General features: G+C 41.6%; 1 long non-coding RNA gene across 1 annotated transcript; it reads left to right on the plus strand.

The window, feature by feature from the left end:
- Positions 1-30: 30 nt before the first annotated feature.
- LOC144584377 (uncharacterized) lies at positions 31-17039 on the plus strand. Its single transcript, XR_013538579.1, has 2 exons — positions 31-1956; positions 3265-17039. It is a non-coding gene; the product is annotated as an uncharacterized LOC144584377 (long non-coding RNA).
- The last annotated feature ends 9883 nt before the right edge of the window (positions 17040-26922 follow it).

Consider the following 26922-nt stretch of genomic DNA (forward strand, 5'->3'; position numbering starts at 1 on the left):
GCGCCGGACGGGAAAAAGGGGGAGGAGCCATCTTGGGAAGGGGACGCGGGCGGGCGAGCGCTATTGGCTCCCGGCGCGAGGAAGGCGGCGCTTCTTTTTTCTCCCTCGCTATATATTTCAGGAGGGAGGGGAGGTTCGGCCGGCGCCATTTTGGGAAGGCTGCTGAAGAACGTCGTTGCCAGGGAAGACAACTTCTATGCAGCCCGGCCGCCATATTTAGGAGGGCAAAACGAAGGGCGCCATTTTGGGATGCTTTGGCGGTGGAAGGCTGTGAGGGAGGGGAACCTAAGAGGAAGAAGAGAGGCTAGACTTTGTGGAAGTTATTTTCCTCAGTTATTTAGATAATAAGCCCCAGAATCAACTTACTAGCCGTGCTGTCTTTTGGGAGAATCCGGGAGCTGTGGCCTGAAAAGGCACCATTTCCAAGCCGTGCCAAAAAAAGAAAAAAGGAAAGATATAGAAAAGGAGGAACACCAGCCATGGTCTCCTTACACTCCTGTAGATGACTTTATTTATTTGTATAGAAATAACGTCCACAGCAGACAGCTCAGAACAGTGTGAAAGAACAGAACAGTGTGAAATAAGACTTTTAAAGAGCCAAAACACTTTATTTTCAAAAGAAGTTCAATTTCTCCCATATCCACTCTTAAGGATAGAGACCAGGAGCGACTGGAGTGCTGCTGAACCTTATTTACCTCAAGTTGCGGGAAGTTTTGTGGGACCGAGAAAAAGCCAGGGGAACCCAGCATATTCCATCTTTTGGCTCTTAGAAGCCAACGCTGTGGTGCAGACCCCTGGTGGGGGATCTTTATGACTTCCCTCCTGTGCTATCCCTGAATGAATTTTCCAAAGTTATGAATGAAAGGCCATTTTTTAACTCCTTTGTTACTTAATTATCTGTTAGAATAGTCCACCCCCACTCAAGAGTTAAAAGCTCAGCAATGTATCACTGGTCTCCAAATATTTACCAAATAAAGGCCAAATATTTACAGCAAAAAAGCAAACAGCTCAAAAGCAAAGAAGAAACCAGTTGTGACTTCTCCGCCTATTATAGGTCAATGGCAATGTTTTTATGGGACTTCTCTGTCTCTTATACATACAGTACAGGCGCTTTGCAAGAGATACAACCATTCTTGTTTCACAAATTGTAGCACCTAGATTGTGAAATGGCAGAAGATCCTCCTTGAGAGAAGAGATCTATTTGGAACCTAGATTTTTCGGGTCTAAGCCCAAGTCTCTCCAATACATGCTGGCTCTCATGTGTTTTTCTTGGGATTTGGGGAATTTCTTCAGGCTTGTGATATGTCTGAGGAACAAAGGTGTTATAGATTACTATGTGATCATACATTTTTGTAAGAAGAAGCCTCTTGTTTTCTGGCTTGAGAACATGCAATACTCACCTTTTAATGCCGTGCAGTCTGTGATCTTGATTGGTAGGGACAGCTTGCTCATTAGATGGTACCCAGATAAATGACGTTTGTTCACTAAAACTTAGAAATAAAGTAGGCATTTCTTGATGGCCATTCCTGCACTGTAGCTTCACAACCCTTTTTCCTTTTCTTGAATGATGTCTCGCAAGAAAGATTAGACTTTGTGAGTCATCCTTAAGACTTAGGTGAGATTTCACACTGCAAAAGCCCCATACAGAACAGCTCACCTGAATTCAGTTTACGTCTAATAATGGAGGAAGCAATGGGCCACTGCCAAGCAGTCTCTCCAGAAAGCACTCCGCTCCCATCGCCTTCTCTTTGATAATGAGAGAGACCTTCAGGTGCCTTTTCTGATGTTAGCTACAGCACTGTGGCATGTAAAGCGAAGCAGCCTCCAGAGGCAGGAGGGAGGTCCAAGGCTATTTAGATAACTGCAGGTCAAAAAACAGCACTCTGAAATTGTACCTGGGGACTTGCAGGCAGCCAACACAGATCACAGGATGTGAATAGGAGCAAGAGACACAACGTGAGTGGTAGGTTTTTGACAAGAAGTTGCGGGTGGAGGTTGGCATCCCCTTTGCTTTCCTAATGTGCAAAAGGCTCCATGCACAGAACTCACTGCAATGCTGAAATGACGCATGTAGTAAGTGTATGGTAAAAAAATAAAAGACTAAGTCTTTGGCATCAGATACGGATAAAAGAAGGACAGATGTTGCTAGAACCCTTTGGCAGGCTGCTGAGAACAAATTGTACAAAATCGTCCCCATTTATGGGAGAAAATGAATGTCCATTGTTGCTTCTGATTATTAGATGTTTCTTTGTTCATCCCTCAGTTGCAAGCAGTCAGTATGAAACCTGTGTAACCACTGAAGCAGATGAAAAGAAACAAAACAAAGATATAAGCTATCCTTCCTCAGCTGGCAAGTCTAATTTGTGAGATGTATTCTTCTAATGCCCGCCACCTCTTTTACACATAAACATGCACAAATATTCTTCCATGTCCCCTGCCATGCCTTCTTATATTTGGCAACTGTATTTTGCTATATTTTATTTATTTTTTAATAGCTCACCTTTCCAACAGAGATAACTTCTCAGCAGCTGGCAACTTAAAATGTAAGATACAATTAAAAAATGTAACAGCAAAAACATATTTAAAACATAAACAAAAACATGTAACCACCAAGTACAATGGGGTCTTGACTTGAGAACTTAATCCGTATTAGAAGGCGGTTCTCAAGTCAAAAAGTCTGTAGGTCAAGTCTCCATTGACCTACAGTGCATTGAAAACGGATTAATCCCATAACAGGCCGTTTTTGTTCCATTTTGGTTTTTTTCTGGTCTGTAAGTCAATTCTCAGGCTGCAAGTCAAACCTAAATTTTGCGGCCAGAGAAGTCTGTAACTCAAAAAGTCTGTAAGTCAAGCCGTCTGTAAGTCAAGGGTCCACTGTAAAACATCAGCCAAAAATCCATGTCAATAAAAGCATTTTTGCCTGGCAATCTTCGTCCTACCCAGGGAATGCATCCACACTACGAAGTTGTAATACCTTAGTACCATGTTAACTACCACAGCTCTTTCCTGTGGAATCCTGGAGGTTGTAGTTTGGGGAGAGAGCACTAGGGCCCTCCCCTGAACTAGAGTGGGGAGTTGAAAGGCCATATCACATCATGCTTTAGAATGGAAGTGCTGTGACACTTGAACAATACCAAGCTACTGCAACCATTGGGAAGATACACTCCAGGCTTGTACCTCTCCATACTGATCCTGGTGCCTGGAAGAAGTTGCTGTCAGTTTCATTAAAGTTTGCCCTGAATCATTTCCTTCTTTCTCTTGCAGGTGCTGTTTCTTGCAGACTTCCTTCTGTCAATAAATGCCAGGGGAAGAGAAGATAAGGTAAGTGCTTGCAGACATCTCTGCACTTTAGACTTTTGATGTTAATGTCTAAAAAATTTCTTGAAATATGATATCCTGGAAAAATGGAAGTTTCTGGGATATCACAGTGCAGGATTCCACGGGGTTTTGTCTACTGTAAAAAAAAAGTAAAAAAATTTTCCCCTGGTTAGTACTGGTGTTTCTACCACAAGCTATTGTAGTAGTAGATTGCGATATGAGGTCTCGGTTGGATCGATTTCAGTCTCTGAGGGAAGGAGTTGACCTTTTGTGTTTTGGATTTCTGGTTGGAGATTATTCCTCATAAGAAGCAGTGAAAACTTGTTAAACTGGTGGCACCTGAGGTTATCACTCCAGGGTCCGTGCTCAAACAATATCAAAGAGATGGATGTTGGAGAGAATTCCCAAAGCAGTTAATGTCTTTTCTATTTTTAAAACCTTCAGATGTTCAATAATGTTTCCTTTCTCTTTAAGTCTAACACATCTCCAAAGTTTTTGCTGCTGCTTGGTGAAACAAGTCCATTTAGCCTTTTTGTTTTTTATTTTGATTTTCGAGTGACTGACTGTGCGAGGTGTAATTCCAAAGGGGAGGGGGGATCCTAATTGTGGGTGAGCTAAAAGTTTTTAAATAAACAAATAGGTTAGCACTGCTAACCCTGTTTTGCCAGCCTAGGCTCTCCTGAAATAACAGCTTCCTAAGCCCTTATGTTGAAGGAGACTGCTGATTTATTTTAAAAGAGCCAGGGCCCTCTTGTGGCATTTTAAAAAGTTACATCATATCCATTTCTATTATTTGATTTTATTTTACTTCTGGGTGGAATTTAAGCTTCTTTGCAGCAGGGGGAGACATTTGACCATACATTAGACCGTCACAACGCCATCTTTGTACGTTTGTTTTATCAATATACATATAAAACTCAATGTTCAAATTAACTAGTTCAATAAGTAATTTAGCTCATTGATTTTTGGGCATATCCTAAGTGCCATTACAAGCTATGGATATTTTAAATGCCATTACCTAATAGAAGGGATGTTTAAAGCACCTTCTATTGATTTTATTACTGCTTTATTTTGCTGTCTTGGTTTAAAATCTTTTTAACCACTCAGTAATCAAGAAGAAATATATCGTTGGTGAAATACAGTCAATTTCCGAAAAACCTTTGACATCGTTAACTAAGGAATTACAGTTGTTAAATCATGTCAGGCAATAACCAAGGGACAGAAAAGATGTACATTTGGAACAGTGGGCCAGCGTTACCAGTAAGCCGCTTTGACCTTTGCCATTCAGACTTTATGTATGTGGCAATCACACCCTGGTTCTCATTTTGGCTCTTACGTCAGTGTTTTTGGCAGGAAATATGGCTGGAAACATTCATCAAACTAATCAGCCTATTAATCAATTAATTCATTAATCACAGATTTTAAACTGGATTCTAAATCAAACAAATCAATGCTACCTTCTGTCAGAGGCCCTTTGTGTATAAGTTATGAAATATCATTTTTTGAAGTTAGAATATCTTTTTAAAAGCCATTGACAAACTATCAGTCTGTATAATTATATAGGAAACACTATTAACTCCTTCAGGTACCCTTAGCTATCACCTGTATAGTGACCACTGGGATGTTTGTATTATCTGGATAATTACAAACAGGTTAGTAAAAGAAGAATAATGTTAATTTGAGCAAAATTAGTTAGCAATGGATAGACTTATTTTAAAAAGCATATAAAATCTAATCAGCCCACTGAAAGCTAACTGCAGATGATCAAGCAAAAAGGGTTATTTTAAGAACCCACCCTTGTCTTGTTCAAATCATGGCTTAGCTTAATATGTGAGAAGTTTCATGGAGTTAGTGATATTTCTGATAATGTTGCATGCTAATGTTATAGCAGCAGAGATGGAAAATGTGTGCGCTCTGAGGAATTCCAGCTGAGTGTCTTTAAGATTAACATGAATAGATTAACTGTGGCATAGGGGCAACTACTTGGTAAAGGCAGAGTGCAAATACACTCTGTATAGGCTGACTAATCAAAGAATTGCCGAGGTATGTAAGTGAGCTTTGAAGCTCAATAAAATCCCACTAATGAGATGATTAAATTGACATCTCACATGTTTGTACTATAGAGCAGCAAATATCAATACCTCGATATGATTTGTCAGTTGGCTCTCAGGTTGTGATGTGAGAATTGTCAGGGTTTCTAAAGCAGGATAAGAAGATCATAAAGGCTGCTAAACATGCATGCCCCCCTGCCAGATTTTGCAAAGTCAGGTCCTTCAATCTTGAACAGCTTTCTTTCTTTGCTATTAACCATTAAGTGTTTAAGTGGCATTCCTGTTTGGGCAGGGGCTCAGGTCTATGTGAGCTCCAGAATCAGTGGGATTTGGCTTTACCAAAGGTCATGGAACTCTATAAAGGGACATGAATTTACTTTTGTCCAAGAACTGCATGACAGAAGATATAGCCTCAAGCAATTACAAATTGCAAAATTATGTATGTGAGAAATCTCACTCAATCCAAGTGATTTTAATGGAGAAAGGAAATCCAGAGAGCCTTGTGCCTCCCTCATGCATAGATTGCTAGTGCTGGCTTTTCTTTTTATATGCTAGGTTTGCTGTGTGCTGTGCTGGTCGCTGTACCTTCCAGTGTGACCACAACTGCTGCAGATATTTGAGCGTGCAGCTTTCCGATACTCCCTCAAATGCTAATCCTGATCAGATATTTATTGTGTGGTGCTTGGTCTCCCTGAGTGTATTGCCAGCTATGCACAGTCTTTTGTTATTCACAAGCATGTTTATGCTGAAGTGTCTAACGCTGATATATGGGATATTTTTTAAAACTCTAGAAAAGGGCCATGGCTATATTAAGTAACCCTACTGACTATAAGGAATCGGTGACCCCCCCCCCCCAGACAGGATGGACACAGCTTTGTGGGAGCATCCAGTTGGGTTTTTGTCTTGCTATTTGTGCCATGTTTCTCACTGCCCTTTCAACATTTAATCCCTCAAGTCCACATTAGGGTTGTTCTGCTTTGGGTATATGTAGGGTGATATTTACAGTCATTCTCTCTTGCTCAGTAGGGTTCTGAATCTCATACACTAGACCTACCTAAAGATTCCACTTCCATGTATGGATTACACACACTGGATTGGGGCAAAAGAAGTTAATTTTCTGTTCCATGTCACTCTTGGAAAATATAGGTGTCCAATATAAATTCAGAATATGGATTTGTCTGTTTTGGCAGCTATCTTGTTTTGTGATATTGGCTTTCAATGAATGAGTAGTTTTGTTCTCCCCTTGAGGAGATGACCCAGCAGCTGGCAGATATGCTTTCTGGTCTCTGTGAATTGCTGGAATTCTCATCTTAACAGAAGCATAGCCATCTCTTTAGTTTATAAAAGATGCAGCATGCAGTTGCTTAATAATTACAAATGTAGAAAATGCGATTGTTTTCTGTCCTTTCTCTTCCCAACCCCAATATGTAGAAAAATAGGAAAAGGCCGCATAGCATCTGATGACAGTGATGACAGACATGTTGTCCTTTTGTGTGAAAGCCAAATTAAAACAGCTGTTTGCTCCCCCACCCACATAACCTGGTGGGTGGGGGAGCAAACCCCAAAATATGAAGTCTAAAAAGAAAATGGCTTTTTAAAAATAGGCTTTGCTTGCAGCAATGTTTCCACACCTTGAGGACTAGCAAATTCTTTAATATAAGGCTTTATATGTACCAAGCAAAACTTCAAAACTACTCAAAAGCTTTCTTATTAACTGCTGTCAATCCTGCGATTTACAAGGGCAATAAAGATCTAGAGGGGGCACATTTATCATGCAGTTCAGTGCACCAGGAGCCATTTTCTCAAGCGGTAAAGCCAAGCGATAAAATGAGTTCTTTTGTTCTATAACCTTCTTAAAATGTGTGTGTTGGTCTTTCTGGCTTGTAGTTGGGCTCAGCTCCTGCAGCTCTCCATCTCCCAGTGATGATGGATTGCTCAGGCTTTGGTGCTGATGGTGCATCTGGAGCCACAGATTCTCTGAGTGATACAAATTTACTTCCCGCTTTCTATTAGTTGCCAGCATTATTTATTCCTCTGTGCTTAATTTTTATTTTATTTGCATGACACTTTTGAAATTGGATGGAAAAAACTCTCCTATCCTTTCTTCCTAAGAAAACTCAGATAATTCTGATTTAAGAGAATATAAAATCCTCATGTTTATACCAAAGAAACATTCTTCTGATTTGTGATGCGGATGTTGGGAGGCAAAACTGCATTGTTCTACATTTTGACACACACTCTTCAGTAGATGATAATAACTTTGGTTTCTGTCTTCCATTGAAGGCAGGGGATGGAGTGGAGTGGGGAATATTCATTTCCACCACTGTCAACAAATAAATGGCACAGTTGTGCTTGATTTGCACCCTAACAATTATATGTGATTTCTAATGAAGGTGCCTGAGCCGTATGTAAATAGACTCATGTTCAAACTAATTGGGACATGAACATGTGTCTTTTCTTTGAGCCAAAATTTAGTTACATGTAGCTTTTGAAGGAGAAAAATGTTTTAATGTCATGTTCATGTTTGTCATCCCAGTACATGGCAAATATTGTCTTGTTTTTCCACAAGAGTATTCCTTATTTAACATCTTCCTTTCAATAACGTTTTTGAAACAGACAACACATCTGCATTTTTCAAAAAGAAGAAATGTTTAAAATCAAGGCAAACAAATTGTAGATTTTCTTTGTGAGCAGATTGCTCAGGTTAACCAGCATGCCATAAATTAGATGGGGGAGGAGGGTCAATTGTATTGTGTCTTTTTTCTTTTTAAAAAACCAGTAGATTTCCCCTCTGGACTGCACGACAACCTGTTCTCATATTTGGAAATCAGTTATAGTTTACTTCTCAGGCTAAATATAGACGGAGGTTTGTGGGGAGTTATCCAGTAAAGAATGGTTCACACTTGCATTTTTTTCTGCTCATGGCTTGCAATCCTGTCCCATCCCCACATTTCCCAAATGTTCCCTTTTAAGATTGTTCCACTGAAGATGGAGAAAATACCTGAGTGGGAAAATACAGTATATGGACTGCTGGTCATCAGGAGCCTTCAATGCAGATGAAAGCATTATTTTAGTTTGAAGGGGTTATCTCAAAGACTATAAACAAAATTCCAACATGAGAATACACCATACCTAGTTACTAAACTGCTGCATACCTGTTAAGAGGGCTGATGAAATACAGGGATCTATTTTACAAAGGAATAATCAAATGTTCTGCTATGGCTTTTCTTTTGATGAAGTCAGTATAACTCTTTCACAGCGAGACAAGACAAATTTCAGGCTTGAAAGATCTACTTCATTTTTGCTGTAATCTTAAAATCCACCAGCCAAAATCTGGTGCAAAGATGGACACCCATCAATGACAATGTTACCTTAAAGACTAAAGCCAAAATCCTGTTCTACTGTCTTCTTGCATCAATGAAAGACAGCCCATTACCTCCACTTACACATCAGAGATGAAATTACATTACACTGACTCTGCTTTGCTATATTCAACAGGATTCTGTCCTAAATTATTTATTTTAGTGTGAGTTTTCATGAACACACAGCGTTCTTACTCAGGTGCATGGAATATAATATTTGAGTTTCAGGTACAGATGCACAGAGAAGGTCAAGCTAAAATAAATATGTACACATTAAAGGTACAATATGACCCTGTGCCTTGCATCTGCAGTATTTGGTAACCCCAACTAGAGTAGATTCATTGAGTCAGTGAAACTTGCGTAAATGCTGAACCATTAATCGGTTGATTCAATGGTTCTTTCTGAATGGGGCTAGCAAAAGGATTTGGACCTTTGTTGTTAGAAGAGATGATTATGGCTAACCCCTTGAAAAGTGCTACAGCAAGAAGCCAGAGAATGAGCAAACAACATCTAGTGCTTTGAATCTTTACATTTTTGGACTATAATTCTCATAAACTGTGTTGGCTGGAGATTCTAGCAGTCGTACTCCCAAACATAACATTTTCAACCTCTTTGTGAAGTAATGGGAATCCTAAATCTGCAAATTTGGCTTGTAGTACCAGAACCATATGGAGTTCACAGCCCTTACACCCCCACTCCCACCCTGTTATGACAAGCTGCCTTACTTTCAGCCGTATCATTGGGTCAGATGGACATAATTTAGTTGCTGCTACTGTAAATGAACAGGGAGCCAGAAATCCTTGTTGATCTCCTGCAGATGAGTCAGAGGTTTCCCAGGAGGTTCAGATTCTATCCTCTGCCCACACCTACTTTAGAGGGCCCAGTGTGTCCACAGAGGTGGCTGTCCCAGAAAGAAGTGCCTATAATAACAGCGTAGGCAATGTCTTCTGATGAGTCGAACCAACACAGAGAAAGCATAATCCTTGGCTGATCTATCATGGGTATCCCACCATGGCAAAGCGGTTTTTCAAACCCGTTTGTGTAATTTTATGGAAGTACTTAAATTCTGAGTAGGAAGGATTTTGGCCAGGAGGCTCTGGCCTCTTTCTGTATAGCTGCAGTGGGAATTGTGTGTTATTTCTGATACTTATCGTATTGTTAAATCTTTTGTCTCTGATATTTTAAGTTGGAAATTATAAATGTGCTTTATACCCTAGGGTCTCTTTTATACTGCAACTTCTTTAAAGTTTTTAAAGATTAAAAAAAACCTTTGCAAAGCAGTTTGGGGGTCAGTTTTTATAAAAATGTGTGCTTTTATGTTGGATCGTTTAAAGACCATCTGTTAAATGAAACCAACCATAAGTGAAGTTGCAGTTATGTTTCCTATTAGTCTTGTATCTTTCCTATTAGTCATGTATGAGAGAATACAGAGGTAGCTAGCAAAACTCCATACAAGAATGGAAAAAGCAGATGTTGAGATGATTTTACCTTGTTTTCTTTTACAAGAAGGAATTATTAATAGAACAGAAAACACCATAACACTGCTTTTGCTAACCACTATTGAAAAACATAGCAAAGATGCGTTTCTGATTATTTATTGTATATGTTGCTGTTGACAACAGGGTTCTTTTGCTTACAGACAGTTGAAAAGAGGATTGTAAAAAGAGAGAAGCAAAGATGATGAAAATTATGCCTGGAAGCTTAAAAGAGGAGTATAGTATTGGAAATAGTTATGCACTTCCTGGTCTGGAAGGGCTAATTTATTATATTGTCAGACAGAGCTGTGAATGCGGTTGCGGTTTTTGTTGTTGTTTTAAAAAAGTTTTATCTGCAGTTATTTTCTAACATACTGTCTTCTTGAAAGTCCTTTGTAAACTAAGTAAAGCTTTCTGGGAAAAAGAAACAGAAATCTGGTTTGGGAAAATTTTAAGCTACAAATTTATGAGTGTGACCACACTGTATCATGCATGGATTATTATCCATATGTGCACTTGTGAGAGTAAACAATTACTGGTGCTCTTTCACAGTCCTTGTGGAATTCCAAAAGCTTGTTAAAAATGTGAAAGCAAATGGCCATTAGAATAAAGAGCCAGTGTGCTATGGTGTTCAGGGTGTTGGACTAGGGCTTGGGAGACCCAGGTTCAGATTCTGTCTCAGCCATAAAACTCCATAGGGTCAGTTACAGTCTGTCAGTCTGACCTACCTCAAAAGGTTGTTATGAGGGGAAAAAAGTGAGGAGGAGACCCATGGATATCACCTTGAGCTCACTGTAGGAATAGTGAGGAATAAATGTAATGGAATACAGTAATTAAATTAACAAGCTTGTGTTCATTCTTGTTTCTGCAGAAGTGGATCCTATAATCTCCTTGCCCCCAAACCCCCAATAACCCTCCTGGCGTGAAAATAGACTCTTGAATTGTGGTGTTGAGCTCATAATACATAACTGATGATAGGAATAAAGCAGAAAGAGGGCTGGGCAGGAGAGAAGACAAACACCCAAAGATTTAACATACTGGCCTGGATAAAGTATTTCCCCCCGACTTAATCAACTGTATGCTTGCTTGCTTTCCAAATGCAACATGGTATAGAAATAGGTGTCCTATACTGACCATTCTGATGTGTGTGTGTGCATGTGTGTGTGCGTGTGTGTGTGCATGTGCATGTATATATTCTGTTGAGATATAAATGCAGGCTTTTCTTGAAGATTACTTTCTCAGTTTGCAGGGAAATGTCATCCTTCTCATCCATTTGCAGACTCTAGTAATAGTCATTTTAATTTCCTCTTGCTTTTATTGGAATTTAGAAAAGGTTAATTAGTTATCCACTGAGCTTGGTGGAAGAAGATGTTAAAAATATAATATTAGGAAATGTCCTACTGGGGTATGAAGGTAACACCACAAGGGGGTAGTATAATTTCATCAGATTTGTCTTGGTAAATTGGATTATTAAGGTGAACTGATTACAGCCTGCAGAGTTAATTTTTATATGTTAACACACTACTGTAAGTTGGGGGCTTAAGTAAAATGAGACAATTATTTCAAAATTCTGACAGGGAGCAAGGCTTGGCGAGGTCATGTGGAAATTATATTAACATAGCTTTTCAGCATTAACATCCAGCTTTGGTGAACCATCAGGTGGCCTCTCCAGATATATATGAACATCTCCTGAATGAGGAAGGGAGTCTGCTTAGATTTGGTGAATCGTAGCTCAAATGCTGCAAAGAAAGGTTATAACTCTTTAAGTGCGGCAAACTCAGCAAAGTTCTTATCTTCATGTGCTTTGTGAGTTGGATAGTTACAGAAAAGTGTTTGGACTCAGCTGTTAAGCATTTCATCTTGCTGGGGGAAAAGTTCTCTTTGATTTCAATGGATATGCTCTACATAGCTTTGGATCTAGCCCACTGGATCTCATTGCCTTCTCTGTTGTGAAGCAAGACAAAGATAACACTCAAGAGGAGCCAGGAGAGAAATTGGGAAAAAGCCTCGTTGTACCATTTGGTAAAAAGATTATGAAGTTGGCTGGCACTGCTGTTACGTGAAGAGAAGCATCTGCCTTTGGCAGCAGATGTTAGGAAGAGGAAGCAACAAAGTGTCACAATATGGAGCTGTGTTCCTTGTATGGTTGCTGCTGCCCTCTGGTGTAGTGGAGAACCTTGCTCTATAGCCTGTTTGGGGTCTGTATGTGGAATGGCACATAGGTGGCATCTTGTCCATCACTTTAGGAAGCAACAGGTCTGATTTTGTCTCTACTAGACAAAGTATTCTTTTTTAAAAATGTTTTGTATAAGTTTAGAATTTTTTTAACATTTAAAAAGGTTTTTTTAAATGAGATTCACAGAAAATTAAAAACAAAAGGGAATACCCACCACACACAAACCTGCTGCACACCCACAGATCTGTGCCCTGCTGAGGGTTTCCATGTGCTCAACTTGCAGTTGCACTATTTAACAAGAGGTAGGGGCATGCAGATGTGCATTTTTTTACTGCATCTCCCAGAACTGCAGAGGCAGCAGGGTGAGGCTCTACATCACCAAGACTGGGGAGGAAGAAGAAACGTTAAAGACTCAAATCTGAAGTTGCAGAATCTACACTTAAACTACAAGTACTGCCTTAACTACAGTTACTTTGATTACAGATAATTTAGATTCAACATCTACCCAGGACAATTTTTCAGTTTTTCTGTTTCTCATCCTATCCTAGGCGATTTATTAAGCCAAAGCAAACATGGTTTACTAGGTTTCTCTGCATCACCCATAAAACGTCAAGTCTGATCTGTGCCCACTGGCAAATCCTTTGGCCTCGCAGTTTCTGTTCCAAATGCCTTCGCCGTAAAGGAAAACAGAGCCCCAAATATTATAATTCTTCAAAGGCGAATTGTTCCTTCTCCTTGATTATTTTGGTTGCCTCTTTCTGTGTATTTTTCAAATCTCCAATATCCTCCTTCACCAGACTTGTACACAGTATTATTCTTAGTGTGATTCCACCACAGATTTATATGAAGGCAATTTTATTTTAGATTACTTTCCTAAAGATTTAGCTGCATACCTGGCCTAGGTTTTCATGAAGTTGTCCTAGAGATATAAATCCTCACTTGTCTTGTTTTCTTGAGCAAGAATTAGAAACTGCAATTTTTTCTCCTGCCTGAGAGAAAAAATGTTTACTTCTGCTCTGAAAATTTTGCAAGAATATATATATTCTGCCAATTGCACAAATTGGCTAAAACTGTCAGGATTACAGCTATATTACATAGACTTTTAAATAAATTAACCACTGAATATGTTGTTTGCATCTTTTGGATCAACCAGCTAGTCGTTTGTGCTTGCCATGTGTGTTTTGTTTCGCAAATGGAAAATGGCATAGTTTTGCTGAGAGGTACTTCTGCACAAATTGCTGGCACTTTGACAGGACCCCTTCTGCGGCTTCTTTGTGGAAGCAGGAACTAATAATAGTTTATTCTTGATGAATACATCCATGAACTCTGATCTATGACTTTGAAATAATGTTTATTTTTTTGAAGGAAGCTTATGAAAAAATTTATACCGAGACAAAAGCAAATTAAGTGATTTTAGTCTGGTATAACAAACGTGGTGTCATTGTGAAATTACCAAATTACATGGATAATTAATTTTTTTTGTTAAGCAAGAAATATATAATGCTAACAATGTTACAGTAATTTATAAAGTATAGCATACTGCTAGTAGCAAGCGGTTCAATGTGTTTGGTATCTAAATGACTTGCTTTAAAAGTTAGGTAATTCGGTACTGAACAGGGAGTAATAGAATTACTCACTGGAGTAATTTAAACACACATGCACAAAAACCTACTTCTGTGGCTTTTACTCACATTTACTGGAGATCACTTATAGAGTTGATCTTTCCATTTATGCCTACTTTGAATGCAGTTTACCCACTAGCAGAAGCAGATAATTATCTGGCAGCATTTGTACAATAGAGGAATGAATGCTTCTAGTTACATTTTTATACGAGATTTCTCAACTCTTCTTCTCAAAGAATGAGTTGCTGGAATCCTAATTTGTACCACTGTGGTTTGGAAAGCCAGCTTGCTTATAGGGACTATAGCAATCCTTTCCTGCAAATGTCTGCAAATTCCTTAAGTCTCTGCCGTCTAAGAAGCTGGTTTCCGCAGTCCTTTTTCCCGTCCTCTCCCATAGGCATTGATGGACATGATTAGTTATGTGGTGGTGTTTAGAAGTAATGGATGTTTCTGATGGTGTGAATTCTGGCCCATAAAGATTCATGGTCATAATTTAAAAGATGTCACAAGATTTGTTGGTGTTTAAATGGTTGTTCTGTGTTCTGTACTTCCAATAATACAAACTGGAAAATAGTATAATTATATGTTTCTTTTTCTACACTCCAGTTTTCTGATCTGGTATAATATGAGTAGCACAGCAGTAATAACAATATTTCTATAGTGTTTGGAAGTGTTCAAAGTGTTTTGCATTCATTTATTCATTGCAGTCTTTAAAACCAAACTAGATTCAGTCTAAATCTGGCATTCTCTAGCATCCACCTCCATCCAAATAGGGTTGACAGATTTTAGGCTGATTTCTTAGGGATCTGCTGTATTTCACTGGTTTCGGGAAAAGAAGAAAAATCTCATGGGAGGCAGTGTTAACAGAGAAAAGAAAAAAAGTTTGATTTTATTGTGACTTTGATGTCTGCCTGTCTGCCCATCTCCTCGGCATACCCAACTGGCACCACAGTTTAGTACCTAGGTGTTTGCATCTGGGTTGCACACAAAATATTCATTTGTTGGGACACAGCAGAGGGAATCTGCATTGTCTGTTTTGTCTTCCTGTGGAAACCCAAGTACACATGCTATTTTGCAGTTGTTACATGAGAGTATGCCTCTTGTTACCAGAAATTATAACGAAAAAGCCCATGCTCCTAATTTCAGGTTGTGGCCTTGAGATCTCAGGGAGTAGACACCTGCTTCCCTGGCAGCCCTTTGGAGTAATGTGCAAATGGGCCCATTGTTTTTACCTGGGTAAGCATAGCAGAACCATTCCAGGTCCCACTGGGCCTGATTTTGCTAGCTCCAGTTTCCTTCCTTTAGGGGTCAGGGAACTTTTTTACCTTTTACCCTCCCCAAAATGTATATAAGCCAACATTACCCCCTTGATTTGAAAGGAAGAAAATGATACAGTATTTGATGAAGCCACCCTTTTTCCCACAATTCAAGCCTTGCCTGTTCTTTTCATAGTTTTGAGGACACACTTGCAGAAGGAGAAGCCACCTTTAGAAGGAGAGGGGTTGAGGCCCTCACCATCAGCCTTTTGACCTCTTTATTGATAAAGTTATTCTGTTTGCTTATGACTTATTTCCACTGGTTAAAGATTTTATACTGACAAAAGGCCCTGCAATACAAAGTCAGTTCTTGTAGAGGCTTTCAGGAATGGGAAATACAGTACCTTGTTTTGGATCATTTTTCAGCTAGGGAGCAAGGTGCTGGTGGGGAAACTGCGAATAAGTGTAGCAATGTGTGCATGAAATCACCAGTACAGTATATGTCTGTGGGGGCAGCAGAAGGGGCCAGATAGAATGGGGCATCTCTGTTGGCTTTCTGTAAATGACTAGTTGTAGATTATTGCCTTCAGGTCACTTTCTTCCCTTTGTTAAGGAAACAGCTTGTTCTTTGTTTTTCTCCTTTTGCAATGGATGGCAAAGCCTTAAAGGTATCTTCAGACTACTTTAATATTGTCTTTTTAATTATGTAAACTGCCTTGAGTCCCTTTAAGGAGAAAGGCAGGGTAAAAATATTTTAAATAAAGCCAGGCTTCACATAACCTATGCCTTCCCTTTGCCCAGTCCTAGAGGATTGCTTTTTTGTCTGCTTTCTGAATAAACGCGTTGCCATTAATTGTTCCTTGTGAAGAATCAAACCATCCACTCAGCCCAGAAAAGTTGACCCTCACTACCAGTGACTGTTCCAAAGGTCTCAGTTATCTTAGTGTCCTCTCCAATCCTGCCAAAATTCTTTTTAAATATCCCCAAGCTTGGAAAACCTGTGCACTGTTCCACACAAGGAGAGGCTTTCCCATGGGAGGGCCAGATCCAGTTATGCTTTTGCTACACTTCATGCAATTATGTGAGCTTTCCTTTTAGAGGAAATGCTTATTAACATTCACTAGAGATAAAGCCAGGGCATAGCCGGCTGCTATATTAAAAGGTGAGAAAACAAATAAGAACAAGTGTTAATTCACAGGCACAAATCGTGTGTCAGGCTCAGCAGGAGAAACTGCTGCTTCGCTGCCAAGAGGGCCTGTCCTGCTGGGCCGTTGTTTTATCTTGCTTTATCGCTTCATGGTTTGGTCTCAAATGAATGCACAAGGTTTATTAGCATGTTATCACAGAGGATTTCTCTTGATTATTCATTGTTAAAATGAAATATTCTTTGCTCCAAAGCAGATTCTATGAAAAGAGTCAGGTGTAAATAAAAAAGCTGAGAGAATGTGATGCTTTTTGCTTTGCAGGTGGATGTATCAGCTGGGGAGGAGGATGTGGAAACAGGAAGCTTTCTTGACTAGGACAGCAGATCCAGCCAGTGACTATGCTGGCTGGGGATTCTGGGAGTTATCATAAAAACAAAACAAAACATTATCCAGTTCTTCAGGGAAAACACACACACAGTGATGATTGTTTATTCACAAAGTTGTTCAGGGTGAATTAGAGTGGGATGCTAAAAAAGTTTAGCAAGTTAGAAGTTACGAACTTTTGAGTTTTGCAAGTTGACCTACTGCATTAGATTATTTCTTGTGCAATACCTGGCACTTCCCCATGTAATTGGATGAGTAAAAAAACTAACAAGTTTGTGTTGCTCTAGAGCAGTGGTTCTTAACCTTTGTTACTCAGGTGTTTTTGAACTGCAACTCCCAGAAACCCCAGCCAGTAGAGCTGATGGTGAAAGCTTCTGGGAGTTGCAGTCCAAAAACATCTGAGTAACAAAGGTTAAGAACCAGTGCTCTAGAGTGTAACCTTCGGTTTTGTCAACCTTTGATGCTGTCCAGCAAACACTTCTGCACTTTTTAAGAAATGGGGATGTCCACTTAGTAGCTGCTCACTCTCTGAGATTTTCTCTCTGTGTGTTTGTCTATCTGAACACCTTAACTTAACAACTAGCTGACTGTGAAAGGTGCTTATCTGTGAACTTGGAAATAAAACATATTAAATCACATTCTTTTCCATTAGTGTCAATTTCTCTTTTACACAGAATTCTTTATCAGGCAGAAGGCTTGGTAAATTCAGAATCGGGTTCCACCTGTAAACGTGGCTTAGACATTGCAGTTAGATTAGTATGATATTTTCATAGAAGTTTTAACTTCATACTCATATAATACATTGACCAACAGGGGAGTTGGGCTGTTGTAATGACTTAGGAATCCAAGAGTTTTGCTGAGCTCTTTTGTCCTTTGTTCTTGGTAAGACAGTAAGTTTTAATTCCCAAGCACGCCTCTTAAAAGTGTTGTACATGTCATTTTCCAATTTGCTCAGATTCAGCTGCACATTAAAATAATTCTGTTGTAGCCCTTGTGTGGAATGTTCATCTACCTGTTTTATTAATGCTGCATGTCCCTTTGAGAATGGCATAAGACAGTTTATGAATGGAAATCTTTTTTTAAAAAACTAAATGAGTACAGCAGATGTGAGAAAGCAACAGATGTATAAAAATGATGAATCAAACATAATTCATTGCATTTGAGGGGGAAACAAGTTCCTCCTTTATACCATTCTGTTTATTGCTCATTTTTTTCCTTTTTTTGATACGTTTTCTTTATGACATCTAAAGGCCTGAAGCTTTGCACTTTTGTATACCTGAGTCACAAAATGGAATTTTTATTTAAAGTGGGGATTTAGAAAAAAATATGTTTAATGCAGCACAGTGGTGAAACGATACTGTGGCACTTTAAACTGACAGATCAATAAAATGCAGTAATGACTGTAAAATTACATTATGGAACCCTGGATTCATTTTTCTTTCCAGGACTTAAGATCAGACTTGCCCAGCCCAGATGGTGGTGGTGAGGGTAGGGTGAAAGAGAGATGGGGAGAGAGCTAGATAGAGTGAGAGTGCACACACACTCCAACCTTTAACTTTCAGTCTCTTAATTTCATCATCTCCAGCAGTTAAGGATCAGCTAATTTATCTCTTGACATAAGAGTAGGCCTCCGTTTATTTGATTATATATCTTCATTGGCGTTTTTTGCAGGCATCGGCAGAGTTAGCTGGATACGACTTAGGAAGGTTATAGAATAAGAAAAAGCTATCTTAATGCTTAATTTTCCAAAGGGGCTAAGAACACTTTCCAGATATGGCTGCAAAATTACAGATTAAAAGGGAGATGTAGAGCTTGTTGCAGAAAATACTGTAATATTTTTGTTGTTGTCAGGATAAGGTAAACATTTTGTGTTTTCTTAAAACATTGAAATCTGAATCTAAAACAACACCCCCTCTCTAGCATTTCCTGTGGCAAAACATCCACAGTGTACAGAAGGAAATCATTCTGTCGTTTTCTCCACTAAGAAGCAGACATGTTTGTCTCAGGAATTTATAAAACATAAAAATAATGCTTTTCTTTTCTTCTCTTTTCTTTTAGAACTTGTCAGTGAAAGAAATTGTTTATTTATTTATTTATTTGAATCTGTTTTAATGTCTCAGTGATCTGTGCTATGCAGACTACATGAAAGGAAATATATTTGAATATATGCAGAGTTCACTGTTGGGACTTTAGAGTAATCATACAACCTGTCTGGGGCAGGTTGGCCATTTCTTAATGGGATTCAGATGACAACAGTAGATCTTTTGACTAAACATTAGGACAAACTTCTGGACAATAAGTACTGTTTGACAGTGGAAGAGACAAGCTCAGAAGCTGGTGGACTGTCCATTGTTGGACATGAGATGGCCGTACTTGAGCTATGCATTTCCTGCTTCCACAGGGAGTTGGGCTTGATGATTACTGGGGTCCCTTCCAGCTGTACAATTATGTGATGCTATGATTTTCTGATTGCTCTGGGTTTTTCGGGCTCTTTGGCCGTGTTCTGAAGGTTGTTCTTCCTAACGTTTCGCCAGTCTCTATGATTTTCTGTTTTTGAACGGGCATGCTTGGCAGATTGTTGTTACATACAGCACTGATGTTACCTGTCTGTCATGGGTTTGGAGGGAAAGTTCCATCCTATGGGGAGTGGAAGGCGGGACATCAGGAGGAGGGGCTGTACTGTATAAATATGTGAAGCGTGTGTGGAGATGCTAGGAGACTGTGAGACACTGGGGTGTGACGAAGCAGCAGCTGGGAAGAAGAAGCTGTTGTGGGAGTCTGTGTGTCAGACAGGGTACTACTGTGTGTCAGAGTACCAACCTGATAGGTTCAGGTGTCTGTTGGTTAGCCAGAACTGATAGGTTCAGGGTCTGTGCTTTAAGTTAAGGTTCTGTGTGAACCAAACTGTATGTATGTATGAGTGAAACTAAGCCACGTTACTTTATCTGATTCACCTGATTGTTTTATTTTGCCTGTGTGTATTTAAATAAACCTTATTCTTTTTATTGTTTAAAAATCCATCCCCGGTCTGTGTGACTTCTTATAGGGAATGGTTGGTGGCAGCTTAGTGTAAACTGTGTGACATATCCCAGTAGGTCTGGGTTTGTCACATTGATTGGTGTCCAGCGTGTGGGATACGACTGGTCCAGTTGTCCAGTGGTCCAGCAAAGCCTTGGCAAGTGTGCCCAGAGCAAGGGGGGTCTAGTCAGGGACAGTCTGAGGCGCGTAGGTAATCTTCTAGGTGTACCTCACGGGGAGGTGCGCTAGTAGAAGAACGTGCCAACTGGGGAGACTTAGATTAAGGTGCTCTGAGGCAGCCTAGTTTTGGCGGGAAAAAGCTGAGGCAAAACTGCGTAGCAACAGTGATCTAGCCTGCCAGCTGAGAGGCCCAGCAGAGGGGGGTAGGCTCTGACTCGATACTGTTGCAAGGTTAGTGCTGAAGAACAGCAGCAATCTCTAGGGAAAGCTGGTTCTGAGGCAGAAGGAAAAAAGTGGTCGTTTTATTTTGAGGCTTGACTTTTTAAAGCAGCCTGTTCTGAGGGGGGATTATGCCCTTGACTCGAAGCCAAGTAGCAGACATGAGTGAAGTGAAAGACCCCCAGATTGACCAAGGTTCTGAGGAGGAATTTGGCTCAGTGCAAGGTGACAGCACAGGAGAGCAAGACCCAGAACTCAGAAAATTGCTCATAGCCCAACAGCATGAACTGAGGATGAGGCAATTTGAAGTGGAGGAAAGGTTAGAGAGAGAAAAAATGGAGGAAAGGGAAAGAGAGAAACAAAGGCAATTTGAATTAGAGAGAGAGAGAATGGAGAGGGAGGAAAGATTGGAGAGAGAGAGAATGGCGTTTGAATTAAGAAAACTGGAAATGATGAACCAGAACAATAATAACAACAGGGATTCTGAGGGAGGCCAATTGTCTAAGGCTGACCTGAAGAAATTCCCTGTGTACCACAAGGGAGATTGTCCTGAGGTGTTCTTTTCCTTAGTGGAAAGAGCGTTTGTGGACTTCTCAGTGAGGGAAACTGAGAAGATGACCATTATGCGATCTTTAATCAGTGGTAGCCTGGCTGAGGTCTATGCCGAAATGCCTGAGGAACTGATGAAAGATTTTGCAGAGTTTAAAAAACTGGTGTTTGCCAGACATGGGATAAATGCAGAGCAGCTGAGACAAAGATTCAGGTCCCTCACCAAGAAGCCAGAGCAGACTTTTACCCAAGTGGGGGCCCAATTGGTGAGGCTGCTTGAGAAATGGCTATCGCAGGAGGGGACAGAGACCTATGAGCAGCTTAAAGATTTGATAGCACTGGAACAGTTCTATTCAGTCCTGCATGGGGAATTGAAATTCCAGGTGAGGGAAAGGAAACCGAAATCTGTGGCAGCAGCCGCAGAGATCGCAGATTTTATCTCCCAAATAAGAAAGCCCTTGGGTGAGGGGAAATCTGTGGGTAAACCCAAAGAAACCTACAGCAAGTACTCTCAGGGACCAGGGAAAAGCCAGCAAGGGGGAGGGGCCCATGGTGAAGGGAAGCCCTCAGACATGAAACTAAGACCTCAGATTTTGGAGGGAAAACCAAAACAAGATGAGAGAGAATCAAAATACACCAGAAAATGTTATTTCTGTCAGGGAAAGGGTCATCTAATCTCAGAGTGTCAGAAATTAAAGCAGCTAAAAGGAATGGTGCCTCAGGATTCTAGTGGGACCAAGCCAAAAGCTGTGTTCTGTGTCCAGAAAGAGCAAGGCTCAGTGTCACTGAGGGAGCCTGTTGCCATGGCTACTCAGTCTGGAACAGCTACCTCTGCGGATCAGGCTGAGGAAAATGGTCCTCTTGTGGAGGTAAAACGCTGCTTGCTGGTGAAAACAGATTCTCAGTTGTTTGAGACAGCCGGGGTGGACGTAGGAATACTTGACCGTCAGTATAGGGGGCTGCGGGACACTTGTTCCCAGGTAACCCTGTGCCATCCAGATATTATTCCTAGGGAGTTTATAATCCCAAATGAGAGCATGAAGGTGGCAGGGATTGAGGGGCAGGTAATCTCTCTGCCAGTAGCTGAGGTACCTGTCAACTTTCAAGGCTGGAGGGGGGTTTGGCGGCTAGCGATTTCATCGACTCTGCCAGCAGCCGTGCTCGTGGGAAATGACCTGGCTGAACATGTGAAACGGGTGCTAGTGATTACACGCTCACAAGCCACCACGGGGACAGTTCAGGGGGGTAATGATGAGCCAGAGACGGAAGCAGAGGGGAGTTCAGAAGCTGTGGTGGAGACCTTAACCACAGACAGCAGATTTGGACAGGAGCAAAAGGCAGACGCCACTCTCCAAAAGTGTTTTGAACAGGTGACTGATGCCCAGCTAACACCTGAAACCCCAGTGAGATTTCTGGAGAAAAAGGGGATTTTATATAGAGAAACCCTGAGGAATATCTCAAAAGGGGGAGATGGGATCAGAAGTCAGCTGGTGGTACCTGAAAAGTATCGCCCCATGATCTTACAAAGGGGTCACTCTGACATGTTTGCTGCACACTTAGGGGTGAAAGGGCCCCTTGATTTGATCAAACAAAATTGGGAGCAGATCACCCAGGATGACCCACAAGACGTTGTGACTTACATAGACACCTTGATGAATGACCTAAGGAGAAATCTAGAGCTGGCAGCAGAAAACCTGCAAGCTCAGAAGGTCAGACAGAAAACATGGTATGACCACAAAGCTAGAGAGAGGCACTTTGACCCAGGGGAGGAAGTGCTTTGGCTTAGGCCCTGCAGAGAGAATAAACTGCAGCTCAAATGGGTAGGACCATATAGGGTCATTTCCAAGATGTCAGACCTGAACTACCTAATAGAGCAGGAGGAGAACCAAGCAAGGAGGGTGGTTCATGTGAATGCCCTAAAACCCTACTACAGAGGGGAACAGAGGGTTTTATTCGCGATAAAAGCAGCTGAGAGTGAGGAAGCGGAATTACCCTTCTGGGAGGGTAGAGGGGAAGTAAAATACAACCCAGAGGAAGTAAAGATCAGTCCTGCACTCACCCAAGACCAGCAGCAAGAACTAAAAATGCTGCTTAGTAAATATCAACAGGTGTTTTCCAACAAGCCGGGGATAGTGAAGGGAGTGATGCATCGGATCCACACAGGGGATGCACCCCCGCAGGCAGTATCCCCATACCGAGTAACGGGACCCTATAGGGACAAGGTGCGGAAGGAGCTGGACGAGATGCTGAGGGAGAACATAATCGTCCCCTCTTCTAGTCCTTGGTCCTCTCCGATAGTCCTTGTGGACAAGCCTGATGGGAGCATTAGGTTTTGTGTCGATTACAGGAAATTAAACCGTGTAACCACTCCTGATGCCTACCCAATGCCCAGGCTAGACAACCTGATTGAAACCATAGGGGGTTGTCGGTTCATCTCATCATTGGACCTGGTAAAGGGATATTGGCAATTAAGAATTGATCCCAGGGATCAAGAAAAAACTGCCTTTTGCAGCCCTTTTGGTCTCTATGAGTTTCGAGTCCTGAGCTTTGGTCTCAGAAATGCACTGTGACAAACCCAGACCTACTGGGATATGTCACACAGTTTACACTAAGCTGCCACCAACCATTCCCTTTAAGAAGTCACACAGACCAGGGATGGATTTTTAAACAATAAAAAGAATTAGGTTTATTTTAAATACAAACAGGGTAAATAAAACAATCAGGTGAATAAGATGAAGTAACGTGGCTTAGTTTCACTCATACACACACACAGTTTGGTTCACCCAGAACCTTAACTTAAAGCACAGACCCTGAACCTATCAGTTCTGGCTAACCAACAGACACCTGAACCTATCAGGTTGGTACTCTGACACACAGTAGTACCCTGTCTGACACACAGACTCCCACAACAGCTTCTTCTTCCCAGCTGCTGCTTCGTCACCACCCAGTGTCTCTAAGCATCTCACTTTAATGTGTTCTCACCACCACACAGGCATCACATATTTATACAGTACAGCCCCTCCTCCTGATGTCCCGCCTTCCACTCCCCATAGGATGGAACTTTCCCTCCAAATCCATGACAGACAGGTAACATCAGTGCTGTATGTAACACCTCCCCTCTTTAAAAGTTGTTTTGTAGGGGGAAAGCTAAGGTGCTTTTCACCAAAAAACAACCTGAATAACATACAAAAACAGTTATACATACCATATTATACTTACTTAAACTTACATTCTAAGTTAAACATTTCAAGTAGGCATTTAAACATATACCATATACATTACATTAATTTACCTTTATTCATACAAACCAAAGTCTAAACCAGGTACATTTTACTTTTTGTCATCATTACATACACATAGTCCATGTTCTTTCGCCGTCTTCATTCTTCAGGTCTTCTTGATAAGGCGTCAGCAACACAGTTCACTGACCCTCTGACCACCTTCACTTCAAAGTCATAGTCCTGTAGATTTAAAGCCCACCTCATAAGTTTGCTATTGTGGGTTTTCATTGTCTTTAACCATTGCAATGGTGAATGGTCAGTACACAGAATAAAATGTCTTCCCCAGATGTAAGGCTTGGCCTTCTGGATCGCGTAGACTATGGCCAAACACTCCTTCTCCACGGTTGCCAAATGTCTCTCACCTTTTTGAAGTTTCCTACTCAGGTAGGACACCGGATGCTGGTCACCATTCTCATCCTCCTGGCACAGAACTGCTCCTACCCCGCTGTTAGACGCATCGGTGTAGATAATGAACTCCCGGTCGAAGTCTGGAGCACGCAGGACAGGATAGTTGATTAACGCCTCCTTCAACCTCTGGAACGCCGCCTCACAGTCGCTGGTCCACGGGATGCGGTCATCAGCCTTCTTCCTCGTCAGATCGGTCAGCGGAGCCGCCATCTCGCTAAACCTCGGGATGAACTTTCTGTAGTAGCCCACCAACCCAAGAAATGATTTGACTTTTTTCTTGGTGTTGGGTCTAGGCCAATCACGAACAGCTTCTATTTTGGCCTCCAGGGGTTTTATCACTCCTCCCCCTACCATGTGACCCAAGTATTTTATTTCTGGGCTACCCAGCTGACACTTGCTGGCCTTTACTGTTAGCCCTGCTGCACTTAACCTCTGCAGCACTAACTCCAGGTGTATCAGGTGATCTTCCCAGGTATTACTGAAGATCCCTATGTCGTCAATGTAGGCCACTGTAAAGTCACTGAGCCCTGCCAAGGTCTGGTCCATCAGCCTTTGGAATGTGGCTGGTGCATTTCTGAGACCAAAGCTCAGGACTCGAAACTCATAGAGACCAAAAGGGCTGCAAAAGGCAGTCTTTTCTTGATCCCTGGGATCAATTCTTAATTGCCAATATCCCTTTACCAGGTCCAATAATGAGATGAACCGACAACCCCCTATGGTTTCAATCAGGTTGTCTAGCCTGGGCATTGGGTAGGCATCAGGAGTGGTTACACGGTTTAATTTCCTGTAATCGACACAAAACCTAATGCTCCCATCAGGCTTGTCCACAAGGACTATCGGAGAGGACCAAGGACTAGAAGAGGGGACGATTATGTTCTCCCTCAGCATCTCGTCCAGCTCCTTCCGCACCTTGTCCCTATAGGGTCCCGTTACTCGGTATGGGGATACTGCCTGCGGGGGTGCATCCCCTGTGTGGATCCGATGCATCACTCCCTTCACTATCCCCGGCTTGTTGGAAAACACCTGCTGATATTTATTAAGCAGCATTTTTAGTTCTTGCTGCTGGTCTTGGGTGAGTGCAGGACTGATCTTTACCTCCTTTGGGTTGTATTTTACTTCCCCTCTACCCTCCCAGAAGGGTAATTCCGCTTCCTCACTCTCAGCTGCTTTTATCGCGAATAAAACCCTCTGTTCCCCTCTGTAGTAGGGTTTTAGGGCATTCACATGAACCACCCTCCTTGCTTGGTTCTCCTCCTGCTCTATAAGGTAGTTCAGGTCTGACATCTTGGAAATGACCCTATATGGTCCTGCCCATTTGAGCTGCAGTTTATTCTCTCTGCAGGGCCTAAGCCAAAGCACTTCCTCCCCTGGGTCAAAGTGTCTCTCTCTAGCTTTGTGGTCATACCATGTTTTCTGTCTGACCTTCTGAGCTTGCAGGTTTTCTGCTGCCAGCTCTAGATTTCTCCTTAGGTCATTCATCAAGGTGTCTATGTATGTCACAACGTCTTGTGGGTCATCCTGGGTGATCTGCTCCCAATTTTGTTTGATCAAATCAAGGGGCCCTTTCACCCCTAAGTGTGCAGCAAACATGTCAGAGTGACCCCTTTGTAAGATCATGGGGCGATACTTTTCAGGTACCACCAGCTGACTTCTGATCCCATCTCCCCCTTTTGAGATATTCCTCAGGGTCTCTCTATATAAAATCCCCTTTTTCTCCAGAAATCTCACTGGGGTTTCAGGTGTTAGCTGGGCGTCAGTCACCTGTTCAAAACACTTTTGGAGAGTGGCGTCTGCCTTTTGCTCCTGTCCAAATCTGCTGTCTGTGGTTAAGGTTTCCACCACAGCTTCTGAACTCCCCTCTGCTTCCGTCTCTGGCTCATCATTACCCCCCTGAACTGTCCCTGTGGTGGCTTGTGAGCGTGTAATCACTAGCACCCGTTTCACATGTTCAGCCAGGTCATTTCCCACGAGCACGGCTGCTGGCAGAGTCGATGAAATCGCTATCCGCCAATCTCCCCTCCAGCCTTGAAAGTTGACAGGTACCTCTGCTACTGGCAGAGAGATTACCTGCCCCTCAATCCCTGCCACCTTCATGCTCTCATTTGGGATTATAAACTCCCGAGGAATAATATCTGGATGGCACAGGGTTACCTGGGAACAAGTGTCCCGCAGCCCCCTATACTGACGGTCAAGTATTCCTACGTCCACCCCTGCTGTCTCAAACAACTGAGAATCTGTTTTCACCAGCAAGCAGCGCTTTACCTCCACAAGAGGACCATTTTCCTCAGCCTGATCAGCAGAGGTAGCTGTTCCAGACTGAGTAGCCATGGCAACAGGCTCCCTCTGTGACACTGAGCCTTGCTCTTTCTGGACACAGAACACAGCTTTTGGCTTGGTCCCACTAGAATTCTGAGGCACCATTCCTTTTAGCTGCTTTAATTTCTCACACTCTGAGATTAGATGACCCTTTCCCTGACA

Source organism: Pogona vitticeps, chromosome 10 (assembly GCF_051106095.1).
Source record: "Pogona vitticeps strain Pit_001003342236 chromosome 10, PviZW2.1, whole genome shotgun sequence".
Lineage (NCBI taxonomy): Eukaryota > Metazoa > Chordata > Lepidosauria > Squamata > Agamidae > Pogona > Pogona vitticeps.